This window comes from Oncorhynchus gorbuscha, linkage group LG18 (genome assembly GCF_021184085.1).
Source record: "Oncorhynchus gorbuscha isolate QuinsamMale2020 ecotype Even-year linkage group LG18, OgorEven_v1.0, whole genome shotgun sequence".
Classification (NCBI taxonomy): Eukaryota; Metazoa; Chordata; class Actinopteri; order Salmoniformes; family Salmonidae; genus Oncorhynchus; species Oncorhynchus gorbuscha.
Genome location: NC_060190.1, coordinates 68,866,735 through 68,885,957, shown reverse-complemented (window position 1 = coordinate 68,885,957; position 19,223 = coordinate 68,866,735). Strand labels below are relative to the sequence as shown.

Below are 19,223 nucleotides of genomic sequence, written 5' to 3'. Positions count from 1 at the left end.
CAACTACCACATGAACATGTCTCTTCACTAAAAGACAAAAGATGCACACGAGTTGAATAGCGAGAACCGGGTTACCGAGATTTATCAAGATTTCCTTCCCAAACCCTCTCCCCTTTTCAGGGATAAATAACTGTGAGAAATAAATGATTTATATGAACAGCATAACGTGAAATGTAACTGTTAAATTATATGCAATGTCTAAATTTCAAAGGCGATTCTGCTGTCTCTGTTTGAAGATGGCGCCGAAGAACATGGCTGACGTTTTACATTCTCCCAATCAATTGTGCTATTTTGTAAAAAAAAATGTGCGTTTCATGTAAAAAAAATGTGCGTTTCATTCTTATTTTTTAAAACTTATTGTGTACATAATGTTGCTGCTACCATCTCTGATGACTGAAAATAACTTCTGGGCATCAGAAAAGCAATTACTCACCGCGGACAGGAAGAAGCTTTTTCCTTTAACGAGTCCGACGAGAAGGATATCCTGCTTTCACTGGAACAGGCCCAGATCCACGCCTTTTGAATGAAGAAAAGACGCCGGAAAAGGAGACGCAGATCGGGGATCCTTCTGAGAAGCCGGAGGCGAGCGAATAAACTCCCCATGCCTTCCATTCTCCTTGCTAACGTGCAATCATTGGAAAATAAAATTGATGACCTACTATTAAGATTATCCTACCAAAGGGGCATAAAAAACTGTCACATCTTATGTTTCACTGAGACGTGGCTGAACGAAGATACGGATAATATAGAGTTATCGTGATTTTCCATGCTCCGGCAGAACAGAGACGCTACCACTCGTAAGACGAGGGGTGGGTATGTGTGTCTTTTTGTCAATAACAGCGGGTGCGCGATGTCTAATATTAAAGAAGTCTCGAGGTATTGCTCGCCTGAGGTAGAGTACCTTATGATAAGCTGCAGACCATATTATCTACCAAGAGAGTTCTCATCTGTATTATCCGTAGCCATCTATTTACCACCACAAAACAAGGCTGGCACTAAGACCGCTCTCAAACAACTCTATAAGGCAATACGCAAAGAAGAAAATGCTCACCCTGAAGCAACGCTCCTTGTGGCCGGGGACTTTAATGCAGGAAAACTTAAATCAGTTTTACCAAATTGTTACCAGCATTACGTGCAACCAGGGAAAAAAAATCCTAGACCACTTTTAATCTACACACAGAGATGCAGCAAAGTCCCACATTTGGCAAATCTGACCATAATTCTATCCTCCTGATTCCTGCTTACAAGCAAAAACTAAAGATGTGAGTACCAGCTCAATACGGAACTGGTCAGATGATGCAGATGCTACACTACAGAACTGTTTTGCTAGCACAGACTAGAATATTGTCCGGGATTCATCCAATGGAAACCAAGATGCGAGCTGCCCAGTGACGCGAGCCTACCAAACGAGCTAAATGCCTTTTATGCTCGCTTCGAGGCAAGCAACACTGAAGCATGCATGAGAGCACCAGCTGTTCTGGATGACTGTGTGATAACGCTCTCGGTAGCCGATGTGAACAAAACCTTTAAGCAGGTCAACATTCACAAAGCCACTGGGCCAGACGGATTACCAGGACGTGTACTCAAAGCATGCGCGGACCAACTGTCAAGTGTCTTCAATGCCATTTTCAACCTCTCCCTGACCGAGTCTGTAATACCTACATGTTTCAAGCAAACCACCATAGTCCCTGTACCCAAGGATGCGAAGGTAACCTGCTTAAATGATTACCGCCCCGTGGCACATTGGTAGCCATGAAGTACTTTGAAAGGCTGGTCATGGCTCACATCAACTGCATCCTCCCGGACACCCTAGACCCACTCCAATTCGTATATCCCCCAAACAGATCCACAGATGACGCAATCTCAATCACACTCCACACAGCCCTTTCTCACCTGGACAAAAGGAACACCTATGTGAGAATGCTGTTAATTGACTACAGCTTAGCATTCAACACCATAGTGCCCACGAAGCTCATCACTAAGCTAAGGACTCTCTCAGTTCTTCTTGAACTGCACTGTTGGTTAAGGGCTTGTAAGTAAGCATTTCACGGTAAAGTCTACACTTATTGTATTCGGCGCATGTTGCAAATAAAGTTTGATTTTGACTTTAGATTTTTTTAATCTGCATGATCAATCATCAACGCCCAGGGTGGAGACAGACAGCACAGTATTGAGCACAGTACTCAATACATCTTTATGGTAACTCATTATGGTAACTTCTTTTCTTGTGAAAGTTAAGACTATATAGCCTATTCTAGCCTATGCTACAGTATTATAAGGACTGAATGCACGTCTAATTAGCACATCTCCATCTGTTTTATTATATTATTGTAAAGATTTTTTTGAATCGGCAGAGTTTTAAAACACCCTATCACTCGGATACCGTTGCTATTAATCTGTGTGCACTCAAGCACTCTCATTCCATTAAAATTGAATCCAAAATAGATGGGCCTTATCCTGTTCAATTAATATGCAGTATATATTACTGAACAAAAATATAAATGCATCATGCAACAATTTCAATGATTTTACTGAGTTACAGTTCATATAAGGGAATGAATTACGCCCTAATCTATGGATTTCACATGACTGGGCAGGGGCTCAGCCATGGGTGGGCCTGGGAATTAGTTTTTCCCCACAAAAGGGCTTTATTACAGACAGAAATACTCCTCAGTTTCATCAGATTTCTGGGTGGCTGGTCTCAGATAATCCAGCAGGTGAAGAAGCCGGATGTAGAGGTCCTGGGCTGGCGTGGTTACACGCAGTCGGGGTTGTGAGGCCGGGTGGACGTACTACTAAATTCTCTAAAATGATGTTGGAGGCGGCTTATGGTAGAGAAATGAAGATAACATACTCTGGCAACAGCTCTGGTGAACATTCCACGAGCCAGCATGCTTATTGCACACTCCCTCAAAACTTGAGACTTCTGTGCCATTGTGTTGTTTTACAAAACTGCACATTTTAGAGTGGCTTTTATTGTCCCCAGCACGAGATGCACCTGTGTAATGATCATGCTGTTTAATCAGCTTCTTGATATCCCACATGTGTCAGGTGGATGGATTATATTGGCAAAGGATAAATGCTCACTAACAGGGATGTAAATACATTTTTGTGCATATGGAACATTTCTGGGATCTTTTATTTCAGCTCATGAAACATGGGGCCAACACTTTACATGTTGAATTTATGTTTTTGTTCAGTGTATAGATAGATGTCCTAGCCTACCTATTTCAGGTAATAAATTCAATGCAGTATTAGACTTATATTTAGCTAATGAATGTTGGGTTACTCATAAGCTTATCATTTATAGCCTCTGTCGCTTGCGCATTACACACCGGTGCTCAACTGGCCTGTCTCCTTAAAAAACGCTCCTTAGCTCTTGGAGTTGGAGTCCCGGAAAAGCTAGACTAAATGCATTTCTTATACTTCTTATTATTGGAAGAGGGACTCAAGCTCTTGTTTGCAGCAGTCAATAGAATGCGGGGTGTCGGTAGGCGGGATGTCAGTAGGCAATAGCAATTATTTATTCAGACCTATAACTATTCAGATAGCTTATTCAGAATTCAGATAGGCTATAGCAGTTATTTTATTAGCAATTATTTATTCAGACCTATAACTATTCAGATGGCGCTAGGCTATAGCAATTACTTATTCAGACCTATAACCATTCAGATGGCGCTAGGCTATAGCAGTTATTTATTCAGACCTATAACCATTCAGATGGCGCTAGGCTATAGCAGTTATTTATTCAGACCTATAACCATTCAGATGGCGCTAGGCTATAGCAGTTATTTATTCAGACCCCTAACCATTCAGATGGCGCTAGGCTATAGCAGTTATTTATTCAGACCCCTAACCATTCAGATGGCGCTAGGCTATAGCAGTTATTTATTCAGACCTATAACCATTCAGATGGCGCTAGGCTATAGCAGTTATTTATTCAGACCTATAACCATTCAGAAGGCGCTAGGCTATAGCAGTTATTTATTCAGACCCATAACCATTCAGATGGCGCTAGGCTATAGCAGTTATTTATTCAGACCCCTAACCATTCAGATGGCGCTAGGCCATAGCAGTTATTTATGCAGACCCATAACCATTCAGATGGCGCTAGGCTATAGCAGTTATTTATTCAGACCTCTAACCATTCAGAACATAGCAGTTATTTATGCAGACCCATAACCATTCAGATGGCGCTAGGCTATAGCAGTTATTTATTCAGACCTATAACCATTCAGATGGCGCTAGGCTATAGCAGTTATTTATTCAGACCCATAACCATTCAAATGGCGCTAGGCTATAGCAGTTATTTATTCAGACCTATAACCATTCAGATGGCGCTAGGCTATAGCAGTTACTTATTCAGACCCATAACCATTCAGATGGCGCTAGGCTATAGCAGTTATTTATTCAGACCCCTAACCAGTCAGATGGCGCTAGGCTATAGCAGTTATTTATTCAGACCCATAACCATTCAAATGGCGCTAGGCTATAGCAGTTATTTATTCAGACCTATAACCATTCAGATGGCGCTAGGCTATAGCAGTTATTTATTCAGACCTATAACCATTCAGATGGCGCTAGGCTATAGCAGTTATTTATTCAGACCTATAACCATTCAGATGGCGCTAGGCTATAGCAGTTATTTATTCAGACCCCTAACCATTCAGATGGGCTAGGCTATAGCAGTTATTTATTCAGACCCCTAACCATTCAGATGGCGCTAGGCTATAGCAGTTATTTATTCAGACCTATAACCATTCAGATGGCGCTAGGCAAGCAGTTATTTATTCAGACCTATAACCATTCAGAAGGCGCTAGGCTATAGCAGTTATTTATTCAGACCCCTAACCATTCAGATGGCGCTAGGCTATAGCAGTTATTTATTCAGACCCCTAACCATTCAGATGGCGCTAGGCCATAGCAGTTATTTATGCAGACCCATAACCATTCAGATGGCGCTAGGCTATAGCAGTTATTTATTCAGACCCCTAACCATTCAGATGGCGCTAGGCTATAGCAGTTATTTATGCAGACCCATAACCATTCAGATGGCGCTAGGCTATAGCAGTTATTTATTCAGATATAACCATTCAAAAGGACCCATATTCAAATGGCAGTTATTTATTCAGACCTATAACCATTCAGATGGCGCTAGGCTATAGCAGTTACTTATTCAGACCCATAACCATTCAGATGGCGCTAGGCTATAGCAGTTATTTATTCAGACCCCTAACCATTCAGATGGCGCTAGGCTATAGCAGTTATTTATTCAGACCCATAACCATTCAAATGGCGCTAGGCTATAGCAGTTATTTATTCAGACCTATAACCATTCAGATGGCGCTAGGCTATAGGAGTGGCAGGGCGGCAGGGGCGCCATGGTAGCCTAGTGGTTAGAGCGTTGGACTAGTAACCGAAAGGTTGCAAGTTCGAATCCCTGAGCTGACAAGGCACAAATCTGTCATTCTGCCCCCGAACAGGCAGTTAACCCACTGTTCCTAGGCTGTCATTGAAAATAACAATTTGTTCTTAACTGACTTTCCTAGTAAAATAAAGGTCATATAAATAAAAAATAATGTTATTTATTCAGACATATAACCATTCAGATGGCGCTAGGCTGTAGCAGTTATTTATTCAGACCTCTATTCAGATGGCGCTAGGCTATAGCAGTTATTTATTCAGACCTATAACCATTCAGATGGCGCTAGGCTATAGCAGTTATTTATTCAGACCTATAACCATTCAGATGGCGCTAGGCTATAGCAGTTATTTATTCAGACCCATAACCATTCAAATGGCGCTAGGCTATAGCAGTTATTTATTCAGACCTATAACCATTCAGATGGCGCTAGGCTATAGCAGTTATTTATTCAGACCTATAACCATTCAGATGGCGCTAGGCTATAGGAGTGGCAGTGTGGCAGGGGCGGCATGGTAGCCTAGTGGTTAGAGCGTTGGACTAGTAACCAAAAGGTTGCAAGTTTGAATCCCTGAGCTGACAAGGCACAAATCTGTTGTTCTGTCCCTGAACAGGCAGTTAACCCACTGTTCCTAGGCTGTCATTGAAAATAAGAAATTGTTCTTAACTGACTTGCCTACTTAAATAAAGGTCATATAAAAATAAAAGTTTTTATTTATTCAGACATATAACCATTCAAATGGCGCTAGGCTGTAGCAGTTATTTATTCAGACCCCTAACCATTCAGATGGCGCTAGGCTATAGCAGTTATTTATTCAGACCTATAACCATTCAGATGGCGCTAGGCTATAGCAGTTATTTATTCAGACCTCTAACCATTCAGATGGCGCTAGGCTATAGCAGTTATTTATTCAGACCTATAACCATTCAGATGGCGCTAGGCTATAGCAGTTATTTATTCAGACCCCTAACTATTCAGATGGCGCTAGGCTATAGCAGTTATTTATTCAGACCTATAACCATTCAGGTGGCGCTAGGCTATAGCAGTTATTTATTCAGACCTCTAACCATTCAGATGGCGCTAGGCTATAGCAGTTATTTATTCAGACCCATAACCATTCAGATGGCGCTAGGCTATAGCAGTTATTTATTCAGACCCCTAACTATTCAGATGGCGCTAGGCTATAGCAGTTATTTATTCAGACCCCTAACCATTCAGATGGCGCTAGGCTATAGCAGTTATTTATTCAGACCCATAACCATTCAGTCTCCTGAAGAGAAGTGAAAGCCTGCTGTATCTTATTCTTCTATTATTCAGACATGTCATTACAATGTTGAAAATAACAAAACCTTATTTCATTTAACTGTTGAAAGTCGAGGAAAGAATTAAGCAACAATAGAGAGAGAAAGAAGGGTTAGGCTAACACATCCGTCACACAACATTAGGGGAAATATTATGAAAGGTATTAATGTGCCGGCCTACTAATCTACAGTCTACACTCAAAAAGATTAGCCTACTGGAGCTTGTTTCAGTTATTTACCCAAGAATAGATAGCTACATTTATGGGCTTTGGTGTTTTTCTGTTGTGCGTAATGTACGGTAGTCTATATATCATAGGCTATGTATTGGATAACGGTACAATCATTTGGGCTTTTTTGGGCTTGGCTCATTAAATGTCTTTAATGTTTTTTATTTTTATTTTATCTTTATTTTACTAGGCAAGTCAGTTATCTTATTTTCAATGACGGCCTAGGAACAGTGGGCTAACTGCCTGTTCAGGGGCAGAACAACAGATTTGTACCTTGTCAGCTCGAGGATTTTGAACTTGCAACCTTTCGGTTACTAGTCCAATGCTCTAACCACTAGGCTACCCTGCCGCCAATGTATGGATCATCAGGCTTGAATTTCCATGCCAATCAAAGCTCTAACCCAATCCAGACATATTTTCATGCTTTTTCATCTGGGCATGGACACTACAAGGTGTCAAAAGCATTCCACAGGGATTCTGGCCCATGTTGACTCCAATGCTTCAGCTGTGTCAAGTTGGCTGGATGTCCTTTGGGTGGTGGACCATTCTTGATACACACGGGAAACTGTTGGTGTGAAAAATCCAGGAGCATTGCAGTTCTTGACACAAACCGGTGCACCTGGCACCTACAACCATACCTCGTTCAAAGGCACTTAAATATTTTCTTTCGCCCATTCATCTCAATGATCTCAAGGCTTAAAAATATATATTTTTAACCTGTCTCCTCCACTTCATCTACACTGAGTGAAGTGGATGTAACAAGTGACATCAATAAGGGATCCTAGCTTTCACCTGGATTCACCTAATGCTAATGTTTTGTACACTCAGTGTATATGACAGTCTAGTACTTCAAATGACAACAGATCAAAGGCAGGAAAACCAGTTCTACCTCCTGAAGGAAAACCCTCCAGTGTGACTAGGCCTGAATGTAACGCAGTTGGCTAGAGACAAACTGAGCACCACCACTAAGACTAGTGCCTAAGTCTATTTGAGGGAAAGTCTGGTTGAGGGACAGTATGAGATTTTGAGGTAAAGCTGAGAACTTTGGGCCCCCCAGGACCAGGGTTGGTCTTAAACTAGAGGTCGACCGATTAATGGCCGATTAATTGGGGCCTATTTCAAGTTTTTTTTTTACGCCTTTATTTAATCTTTATTTAACTAGGCAAGTCAGTTAAGAACACATTCTTATTTTCAATGACTGCCTAGGAACGGTGGGTTAACTGCCTCGTTCAGGGGCAGAAAGACAGATTTTCACCTTGTCAGCTCGGGGGATCCAATCTTGCAACCTTACAGTTAACTTGTCCAACGCAATAATGACCTGCCTCTCTCTCATTGCACTCCACAAGGAGACTGCCTGTTACGCAAATGCAGTAAGCCAAGGTAAGTTGCTTGCTAGCATTAAACTTATCTTATAAAAAACAATCAATCATAATCACTAGTTAACGACACATGGTTGATGATATTACTAAATATCATCTAGCGTGTCCTGTGTTGCATAAAATCTGACTGAGCATACAAGCATACAAGTATCTAAGCATCTGACTGAAAGGTGGTAGGCAGAAGCAGGCGCGTAAACATGAATTCAAATAGCACTTTCGTGTGTTTTGCCAGCAGCTCTTCCTTGTGCATCAAGCATTGCGCTGTTTATGACTTCAAACCTATCAACTCCTGAGATGAGGCTGGTGTGACCGAAGTGAAATGGCTGGCTAGTTAGCACGTGCTAATAGCATTTCAAACTTCACTCTCTCTGAGCCTTGGGGTGGTTGTTTCCCTTGCTCTACATGGGTAAAGCTGCTTCGATGTGGTGGCTGTTGTCATTGTGTTGCTGGTTCAAGCCCAGGGAGGAGCGAGGAGAGGGGTGGAAGCTATACTGTTACACTGGCAATACTAAAGTGCCAATAAGAACATCCAACAGTCAAAGGTTAATGAAATACAAATGGTATAGAGGGAAATAGTCCTATAATAACTACAACCTAAAACTTCTTACCTGGGAATATTGAAGACTCTTGCTAAAAGGAACCACCAGCTTTCATATGTTGTCATGTTCTGAGCAAGGAACTGAAACGTTAGCTTTCTTACATAGCACATATTGCACTTTTACATTCTTCTCCAGCACTTTGTTTTTGCATTATTTTAACCAAATTGAACATGTTTCATTATCTATTTGAGACTAAATTGATTTTATTGATGTATTATATTAAGTTAAAATAAGTGTTAATTCAGTGTTGTTGTAATTGTCATTATTACAAATACATTTTTTTTAATCGTCCGATTAATCGGTATCGGCTTTTTTGGTCCTCCAGTAATCGGTATCGGTATTGAAAAATCATAATCGGCCGACCTCTATCTTAAACCCAATGACTGAATGTGGAGATCACGGCAAAATTCGAGAAGCTCTCGCCCAGCAGTCAGCAGGTAGGTCAGCAGCTCAAGTATTTAAAGCTAAAAGTCCACAGAGATCAGGCTGCAGCTATACATCTACCCCAACACAACTCAAGATGAGCAGATCCAATTACCAGAAACATCCACAATCACTACAGTAAACATCCACTGTGGTAGAAAAGTGTGGGTGCATATAGCATAATGCAAATGCACTGGTCTAGAAGAATCCATTGCATATCAGGTCTATTAAGACCAGAAATGTTGTGTCTAATGTGTCCAATTGATATGTTCTTTTTTTTGGAGGCAGTCCCAGTGTTTTTCCTGGTAGTGAAGACACACAAACCCACCCTTCTTTAACACTGTCCGGGTGGTCAGCAAGACCACTGTGTGTTAAGACACGTTTCGAGTCTGTAAAGATATTAGATATTATGATATTAACTAAGCTGTTTCTCTCCGATAAACGCGTGGTGTAGGATCATAGACGTAAAGGTATGGAGTAAGAGTCTCCTAGCCAACGGGGACTAACTTGTGGAATAGTGAGAGGGATTTGTCATGGGGATTTGACAATACTGATCAGAATCCCTGGGTAGTGGGCTATAGTAGTACATGAGTTTAGTGGGGTGCTGCTGTGCTGTGTGTGAAAGAGCTCTCATGGAGAGCGAGGCTTAAATTCCAGACATGTCCTTATTAAGAAAGGGCTGTGAGCGTTCACTGTTTCTCCTTCTGCCTCCCTTGTGTCAACCCGACGCCCACCATCCCCTCCCCCACTCCACCCCTCCGCCCAGTGCTCAGAACGTCTCTGCCCAAATAAGGACGGGAGACCAGAGGATACATGTAAGGGGGAGGGAGAGGAGGGGAACGAGGGGAGGGGGGCGGATTGTCCAATTTAGGCGTCCACTTCGGGGTCTGGAAAACAGTAGGATTGTTTCTGCTGGAATGCAACATCAGCAGAGACAGAGAGAGACACAACCACACTCACAGCCTCTCCATGACGCTGCCTGATATTAACTAGCAGAGAGAGAGAGAAGGCATTGTCAACGCTATGCCCATATAGACTGTTTCACTATATTACTGGGTAATTCAATTTGATGCAGTAGAATAGTGAAGAATAGACACAACAAAGGAAACTGAGAGAGCTGCATTTAACAGTTTGATTGTGTATTTAACGATCAACAAAGGTTGTACAAATCAGATCAAATGCTACAATATACCTATTTCCATTAGCCTACTACGATAATTGGGAACTCCTGGGACCAAGGCAATCAACAATTTCAGTGTTAACATTATTAGAAAGTGTTAACACCATTAGACACTGTTAACATTATTAGACAGTGTTAACATTATTAGAAAGTGTTAACACCATTAGACAGTGTTAACATTATGAGACAGTGTTAACGGTATTCGACAGTGTTAACATTATTAGACAGTGTTAACGTTATTAGACAGTGTTAACATTATGATACAGTGTTAACGTTATTAGATAGTGTTAACATTATTACACAGTGACATTATTAGACAGTGTTAACATTATTAGACAGTGTTAACATTATTAGACAGTGTTAACATTATTAGACAGTGACATTATTAGACAATGACATTACTAGACAGTGTCACCATTACTAGACAGTGTTAATATTATTAGACAGTGTTAACATTATTAGAAAGTGACATTATTAGACAGTGTTAACATTATTAGACAGTGCTAACGTTATTAGACAGTGCTAACGTTATTAAACAGTGGTAACATTATTAGACAGTGTTAACATTACTAGACAGTGTTAACATTATTAGACAGTGTTAACATTATTATACAGTGTTAACATTATTAGACAGTGTTAACATTATTATACAGTGTTAACGTTATTAGACAGTGTTAACATTATTAGACAGTGACATTATTAGACAGTGATATTATTAGACAGTGACATTATTAGACAGTGACATTATTAGACAGTGACATTATTAGACAGTGTTAACATTATTAGACAGTGTTAAAATTATTAGACGGTGACGTTATTAGACAGTGTTAACATTACTAGACAGTGTTAACATTACTAGACAGTGTTAATGTTATTAAACAGTGTTAACGTTATTAGACAGTGTTAACATTATTAGACAGTGACATTATTAGACAGTGACATTATTAGACAGTGTTAACATTACTATACAGTGTTAACATTATTAGACAGTGTTAAAATTATTAGACAGTGACGTTATTAGACAGTGTTAACATTACTAGACAGTGTTAACATTACTAGACAGTGTTAACATTACTAGACAGTGTTAATGTTATTAAACAGTGTTAACGTTATTAGACAGTGTTAACATTATTAGAAAGTGTTAACAGTATTAGACAGTGTTAACATTATTAGACAGTGACATTATTAGGTGTTAACGATATTCGACAGTGTTAACTTTTTTAGACAGTGTTAACTTCATTTGACAGTGTTAATGTTATTTGACAGTGTTAATGTTATTTGACAGTGTTAACATTATTAGACAGTGACATTATTAGACAGTGTTAAGTAGAGGTCGACCGATTAATCGGAATGGCTGATTAATTAGGGCCGATTTCAAGTTTTCATAACAATCGGAAATCAGTATTTTGGGCGCCGATTTTTAAAAATGTATTATTATTTTTATTTTTATACCTTTTTTAACTAGGCAAGTCAGTTAAGAACACATTCTTATTTTCAATGACGGCCTAGGAACTATGGGTTAACTGCCTTGTTCAGGGGCAGAACGACAGATTTTCACCTTGTCAGCTCGGGGGATCCAATCTTACAACCTTACAGTTAACTAGTCCAATGCAATAACGACCTGCCTCTCTCTCATTGCACTCCACAAGGAGACTGCCTGTTCCGCGAATGCAGTAAGCCAAGGTAAGTTGCTAGCTAGCATTAAGCTTATCTTATAAAAACAATCAATCATAATCACTAGTTAACTACACATGGTTGATGATATTACTAGATATTATCTAGCGTGTCCTGCGTTGCATATAATCTGACTGAGCATACAAGCATACAAGTATCTGACTGAGCGGTGGTAGGCAGAAGCAGGCTCGTAAATTCATTCAAACAGCACTTTCGTGCATTTTGCCAGCAGCTCTTCGTTGTGCGTCAAGCATTGCGCTGTTTATGACTTCAAGCCTATCAACTCCTGAGATGAGGCTGGTGTAACGAAGTGAAATTGCTAGCTAGTTAGCGCGCGCTAATAGCATTTCAAACGTCACTCGCTCTGAGCCTTCTAGTAGTTGTTCCCCTTGCTCTGCATGGGTAACGCTGCTTCGATGGTGGCTGTTGTCATTGTGTTACTGGTTCGAGCCCAAGGAGGAGCGAGGAGAGGGACGGAAGCTATACTGTTACACTGGCAATACTAAAGTGCCTATAAGAACATCCAATAGTCAAAGGTTAATGAAATACAAATACAGATCACTGTATAGAGGGAAATAGTCCTATAATTCCTATAAGAACTACAACCTAAAACTTCTTACCTGGGAATATTGAAGACTCATGTTAAAAGGAACCACCAGCTTTCATATGTTCTCATGTTCTGGGCAAGGAACTGAAATGTTAGCCTTCTTACATAGCACATATTGCACTTTTACTTTCTTCTCCAACACTTTGTTTTTGCATTATTTAAACCAAATTGAACAGGTTTCATTATTTACTTGAGGCTAAATATATTTTATTGATGTATTATATTAAGTTAAAATAAGTGTTAATTCAGTGTTGTTGTAATTGTCATTATTACAAATAACAAAAACATTTTTTAATTGTCCGATTAATCGGTATTGGCTTTTTTGGTCCTCCAATAATCGGTATCGGCGTTGAAAAATCATAATCGGCTGACCTCTAGTGTTAAGGTTATTTGACAGTGTTAACGTTATTAAGACAGTGTTAACATTATTAGACAGTGTTAACATTATTAGACTGTGTTAATGTTATTTGACAGTCTTAACATTATTGGACAGTGAAATTATTAGACAGTGTTAACGTTATTCGACAGTGACATTATTAGACAGTGTTACCGTTATTAAAACACCCAACCATTCATAGGGATTATAAGGAGTTTAGTAAAATAAGGTTGCATTTGGCGGAAGGAGACTACAATATGACTTTGACCTGGAATGTCTAATATAGCAACAGTATTGGGAAAACACTGTAAATCAGTGCCTCGGCAATCCATGACCATGTGGGCCTTTGAAAATGTAAAACCCTCAAAACCCTTTAGAAGACACAGGCTGTATATCAAATTGGCTGTTCCTCACACAGATGAAAGGCCCTTTGACTCCTTATGGGTGACACACAACACTCTTGTGATGGGAGGCACACTGATCCGGACAGAAATATGAGCACACACTTACAAACATCACACACAAACTCTTCTAGAATACTTTCAATGAATGGAGTCTTTCGCCTGTTGCCAGATGGGATATTAGGCGTCTTGATTGAATGACATGGTACGCTCAGATTGATCACAAAGTCAGATGAGACACACACAAGCATGCACGCACACACTTCCCCTCCTACACTCTCTGGGAGTGTGTCCAGCCACAGACCTGACTGAGACCATCATGCTACAGAATTCCAATGTGCAGCAGGAATGTAAATACCAGTGGAAAGCTATGCACCTCGCACATTCATTCAAACTCCATCATTCACAGCCCAGAAATCCTGTTTTCCCAGGCCTCATAGAGCTATCACGTTGCACTTCGTTTTCAGCAATCTGGTATATCTTTGCACAGGCCTCTTCTACAAAGCCTCAGCAATCTGGTATATCTTTGCACAGGCCTCTTCTACAAAGGCTCAGCAATCTGGTATATCTTTGCACAGGCCTCTTCTACAAAGCCTCAGCAATCTGGTATATCTTTGCACAGGCCTCTTCTACAAAGCCTCAGCAATCTGGTATATCTTTGCACAGGCCTCTTCTACAAAGCCTCAGCAATCTGGTATATCTTTGCACAGGCCTCTTCTACAAAGCCTCAGCAATCTGGTATATCTTTGCACATGCCTCTTCTACAAAGCCTCTGCAAGTTTGGTATCCTTTTCTTCCTAAACTGCATAATTCCACTCATACATCCCATGTAATGCTTGATATGTTATTGATATATCTTTCTTATGTGGAAAGTTGTAGGTATAAACGCAGGAAGTGATTCCATGAGAGTCCTGAGAGTATGCGTGTTATAACATGTGTATTACTGTCCACAGTCAACGTGGGAAAACCCCCACAGTCAGCCACAGACAGTAAAACAAATAGAGGTAGTGTGTGTTTTGGCTGTGGGTGGAGGATTGTAAATGGATAACCAGTGATTTATTCACTCACACAGTGCATGTAGATGAGATCATGCTGATACATTCAAAATTTGATCCGTTTCTTATGGGGTTTTTTGTTGGGAGAAAGGGGGATGAAAAGGAACAGACAACCCCGACTCTAAAGAGACAGTAGGTGGCTGTAACATTATGACATGGGGACTGTCCTTGCTCCATTCCAAAAGTGGTGGAAAAGTCACGTTTCATTCATACGCTGCACTTTGAAACAAACATGATTTATTTCAGAAATAAATCATAGTTTTACAGAGACAAAACATAAGAGAGGGGGAGTGAGAAGTCTGCCTTTTGAGCTGGGACAATAGTGTAACTGACGAGGAAACCAGCATGAGACAGACACCATCCTCACAAGGTAGATTAGGACTGGATAGCCAACCAAAGCTGTCAATCAAATGAAGTCATCTTACCATGAAGTCACTTCAAGTTAATGTGTAAAATGCTCTCAACAAACACACAACGCTCAACTGTGACACTACAAATTGAAATTGAATGGGATATATAATAATACTGAAGTGATATCCATTTGCTCAACGTCATGCTCATGAAAACAAAGGTGAGATTTACTTTGAAGTGCAAAGTGTAGGAATAGTCGTACAGCAGGGTTTTACGTCAACTGGCTTTGAGGTTCACCAATATGGGCCTAGAGGGGGTTTGTAAGAGTAATTTCTTATTTTTTCACCTTTATTTAACCAGGTAGGCTAGTTGAGAACAAGTTCTCATTTACAACTGCGACCTGTCCTGTCAGTATTTGGCCAGTGTTGTTCCGGTTTTTGGTCACTAGATGCCCCCATTGTGCCTTTTGACCTTTTGTTTTCCCTTGATCCCCATTATTATTTGCACCTGTGCCTCGTTTCCCCTGATTGTATTTAAACCCTTTGTTTTACTCAGTTCTTTGCTCTGTGTTTGTATGTTAGCACCCAGCCCTAGTACTCTGTGAGCTCTTGTTGATCCCGGTGGACGCTCTTGTTGATCCCGGTGGACGCTCTTGTGGAGTTCTGTTTTTTGTTCTTGTTTGTTTGTTTTTGAGTATCTTTTGAGGCTTTTTGTGCTGTGCCTTCCACCTTGTGGATTTGCCTTTTTGTCTTGGAGGATTGCCTTTGTTCTTGTGGAATTCCTTTTGAGGTTGTGGAGTTACATGTTTTCCTGAAGAACTTCACTTTTTACTTCATTAAATACACCGTCTCGAGTACTGCTGTGTCTGCCTCATCTTCTGGGTTCTGCTGACTATTCGTGGCTCAGTTGGTTTAGTGACTGTTTCTCACTCCGGAGACCCGGGTTCGTAACCGGGTCCTGACACTGTCCAAGATAAAGCAAAACAGTGCGACACAAACAACAACACAGAGTTACAAATGGAATAAACAAACGTACAGTCAATAACACAATAGAAAAATGATGTGCAGAAGATAAATGTGCAAGTAGAGATACTTGTGCAGAAAACATGAAGGAAAAGCGGCCAAAGTAGGAATAGGCTTTGGGGGTGACTAGTGAAATATACCTGCTGGAGCGCGTGCTACAGGTGCGTGCTGCTATGGTGACCAGTGACCAGTGAGCTGAGATAAGGTGGGGCTTTACCTAGCAAAGACTTATAGATGACCAGGAGCCAGTTGGTTTTGCAACAAATATGAAGTGAGGGCCAGCCAACTAGAGCATACAGGTCGCAGTATATGGGGCTTTGCTGACCAAACGGATGGCACTGTGATGGATTGCATCAAATTTGCTGAGCAGGGGGTTGGAGGCTATTCTATAAATTACATAGTTTTACTTGCATTTAAGAGCAGTTGGAGGCCATGGAAGGAGAGTTGTATGGCTTTGAAGCCTGTCTGGAGGTTAGTTACCACAGTGTCCAAAGAAGGGCCAAAAGTATACAGAATGGTGACGTCTGCGCAGAGGTGGATCAGAGAATCACCAGCAGCAAGAGCAACATCATTGATCTATACAGAGAAAAACGTTGGCCCGAGAACTGAACCCTGTGGCACCCCCATAGAGACTGCCAGAGGTTCGGACAACAGGCCCTCTGATTTGACACACTGAACAGTCTGAGAAGTAGTGAACCAGGCGAGTCAGTTATTTGAGAAACCAAAGCTGTTGAGTCTGTCGATAAGAATGTGGTGATTGACAGAGTCAAAAGCCTTGACCAGGTCGATGAATACAGCTGCACAGTATTGTCTTTTATTGATGGCGGTTATGATATCGTTTTGGACCTTGAGCGTGGCTGAAGTGCACCCATGACCAGCTCGGACACCAGATTGCATAGCGAAGAAGGTACGGTGGGATTTGAAATGGTCGGTGATCTGTTTGTTAACTTGGCTTTCGAAGACCTTAGAAAGTAGGGTAGGATAGATATAGGTCTGTAACAGTTTGGGTCTAGAGTGTCTCCCCCTTTGAAGAGGGGGATGATCGCGGCAGCTTTCTAATCTTTGGGGATTTCAGACGATACGAAAGAGAGTTTGAACAGGCTAGTAATAGGGTTTGCAACAATTGTTGTGGATTTTAGAAAGAGAGGGTCCAGATTGTCCAGCCCAGCTGATTTGTAGGGGTCCAGATTTTGAACTCTTTCAGAACGTCAGCTATCTGGATTTGGGTGAAGGGGAAATGGGGGAGGTTTTGGCAAGTTACTGTGGGGGTGCAGGGCTGTTGACCGGGGTAGGGTTAGCGAGGTGGAAAGCATGGCCAGCCGTAGAAAAATGCTTATTGAAATTCTCAATTATCGTGGATTTATCGGTGGTGACAGTGTTTCCTAGCCTCAGTGCAGCTGGGAGGACGTGCTCTTATTCTTCATGGACTTTACAGTTTCCCAGAACTTTTTGGAGTTTGTGCTACAGGATGCAAATTTCTGTTTGAAAAAGCCTTTGCTTTCCTAACTGCCTGTGTATATTGGTCCCTAACTTCCCTGAAAAGTTGCATATCACAGGGGCTATTCAATGCTAATGCAGTACGCCACAGGATGTTTTTGTGCTGGTCAAGGGCAGTCAGGCCTGGAGTGAACCAAGGGCTATATCTGTTCCTGGTTCTACATTTTTTAAATGGTTATATAAGATGGTGAGGAAAGTACCTTTAAAGAATAACCAGGCATCCTCTACTGACGGAATGAGGTCATTATCCTTCCAGGATACCCAGGGACAGGTTGATTAGAAAGGCCTGCTCGCTGAAGTGTTTTAGGGAGCGTTTGACAGTGATGAGGGGTGGACATTTGACCACAGACCCATTACAGACGCAGGCAATGAGGCAGTGATCACTGAGATCCTGGTTGAAGACAGCAGAGGTGTATTCAGAGGGCAGGTTGGTCAGGATGATATCTATGAGGGTGCTCATATTTACAGATTTGGGGTTGTACCTGGTAGGTTCATTGATCATTTGTGTGAGACTGAGGGCATCTAGCTTAGATTGTAGGACGGCCGGGGTGTTAAGCATGCCCCAGTTTAAGTCACCTAACAGTACGAGCTCTGAAGACAAATGGGAGGCATTCAATTCACATATGGTGTACAGGGCACATCTGGGGGCAGAGGTGGTCTATAACAAGCGGCAACGGTGAGAGACTTGTTTCTGGATGTTGGATTTTTAGAAGTAGAAGCTCGAATAGTTTGGGCACAGACCTGGATAGTATGACAGAACTCTGCAGGCTCTCTCTGCAGTAGATTGCAACTCCGCCCCCTTTGGCAGTTCTATCATGTCGGAAAATGTTATAGTTATGAATGGACATTTCTGGATTTTTGGTGGCCTTCCTAAGCCAGGATTCAGACACGGCTAGGAAATATGGGTTGGCAGAGTGGGCTAAAGCAGTGACTAAAACAAACTTACGAGGATGCTTCTAATATTAACATGCATTAAACCAAGGCTTTTACGGTTACAGTGAGTTCGGAACAGAGAGTAAAAGGAACAGGTTTCTGGGCGTGGAAGAATACATTCAAGGCATAATGTACAGTACAGACAAGGGTATGGTAGGATGTGAATACAGTGTAGGTAAACCTAGGCATTGAGTGACGATGAGAGAGGTTTTGTCTCTAGAGACACCATTTAAACCAGGTGACACCGCATGTGTGGGAGGTGAAACAAAAGGGCTACTAGCTAAGGCATATTCAGCAGGGCTGGAGTCTCTACAGTGAAGTAAGACAATAATCACTAACCATAACAGCAATGACATATTGACATTAGGGAGAGGCATGCATAGCCGAGTGATTATAGGGACCAGTGGGAAGCTAGGCAAGCTGGAAACACGGCGATTCAGACAGCTAGCGGATGGGCCTTCAGGGGACGTTGCGACAGAGGAGCCTGTTGAAACCCCTCAGGCAGATAACGTCGGTAGCCCAGTCGTGGTGGAATCGGCAGGGATTCGTGTCGGCAGTAAAACGGGTTCAAGCCAATTGGCAAAAAATGTATTGTAGCCTAAGGATTGGCTGATGGACCTCTTCAGCTAGCCAGGAGATGGGCCTAGCACGAGGCTAGTTCCAGGCTCACTGGTGCTTGCTTTGGGACAGAGACTTTAGCCAGGGGGTAGCCACTTGCGGTAGGAAACCGGAGATGTGGGGAAAAAGCAGTCCGGTATGCTCTGGGATGAATTGC

The 19,223-nt window shown here is 41.5% G+C and overlaps 1 protein-coding gene across 6 annotated transcripts in view; it reads right to left on the bottom strand.

The window, feature by feature from the left end:
• Positions 1-19,223, bottom strand: part of LOC124002583 (transcriptional enhancer factor TEF-5-like) — an 83,352-nt gene that overhangs the window by 48,675 nt on the left and 15,454 nt on the right. The gene's annotated exons all lie outside the window — the stretch shown is intronic.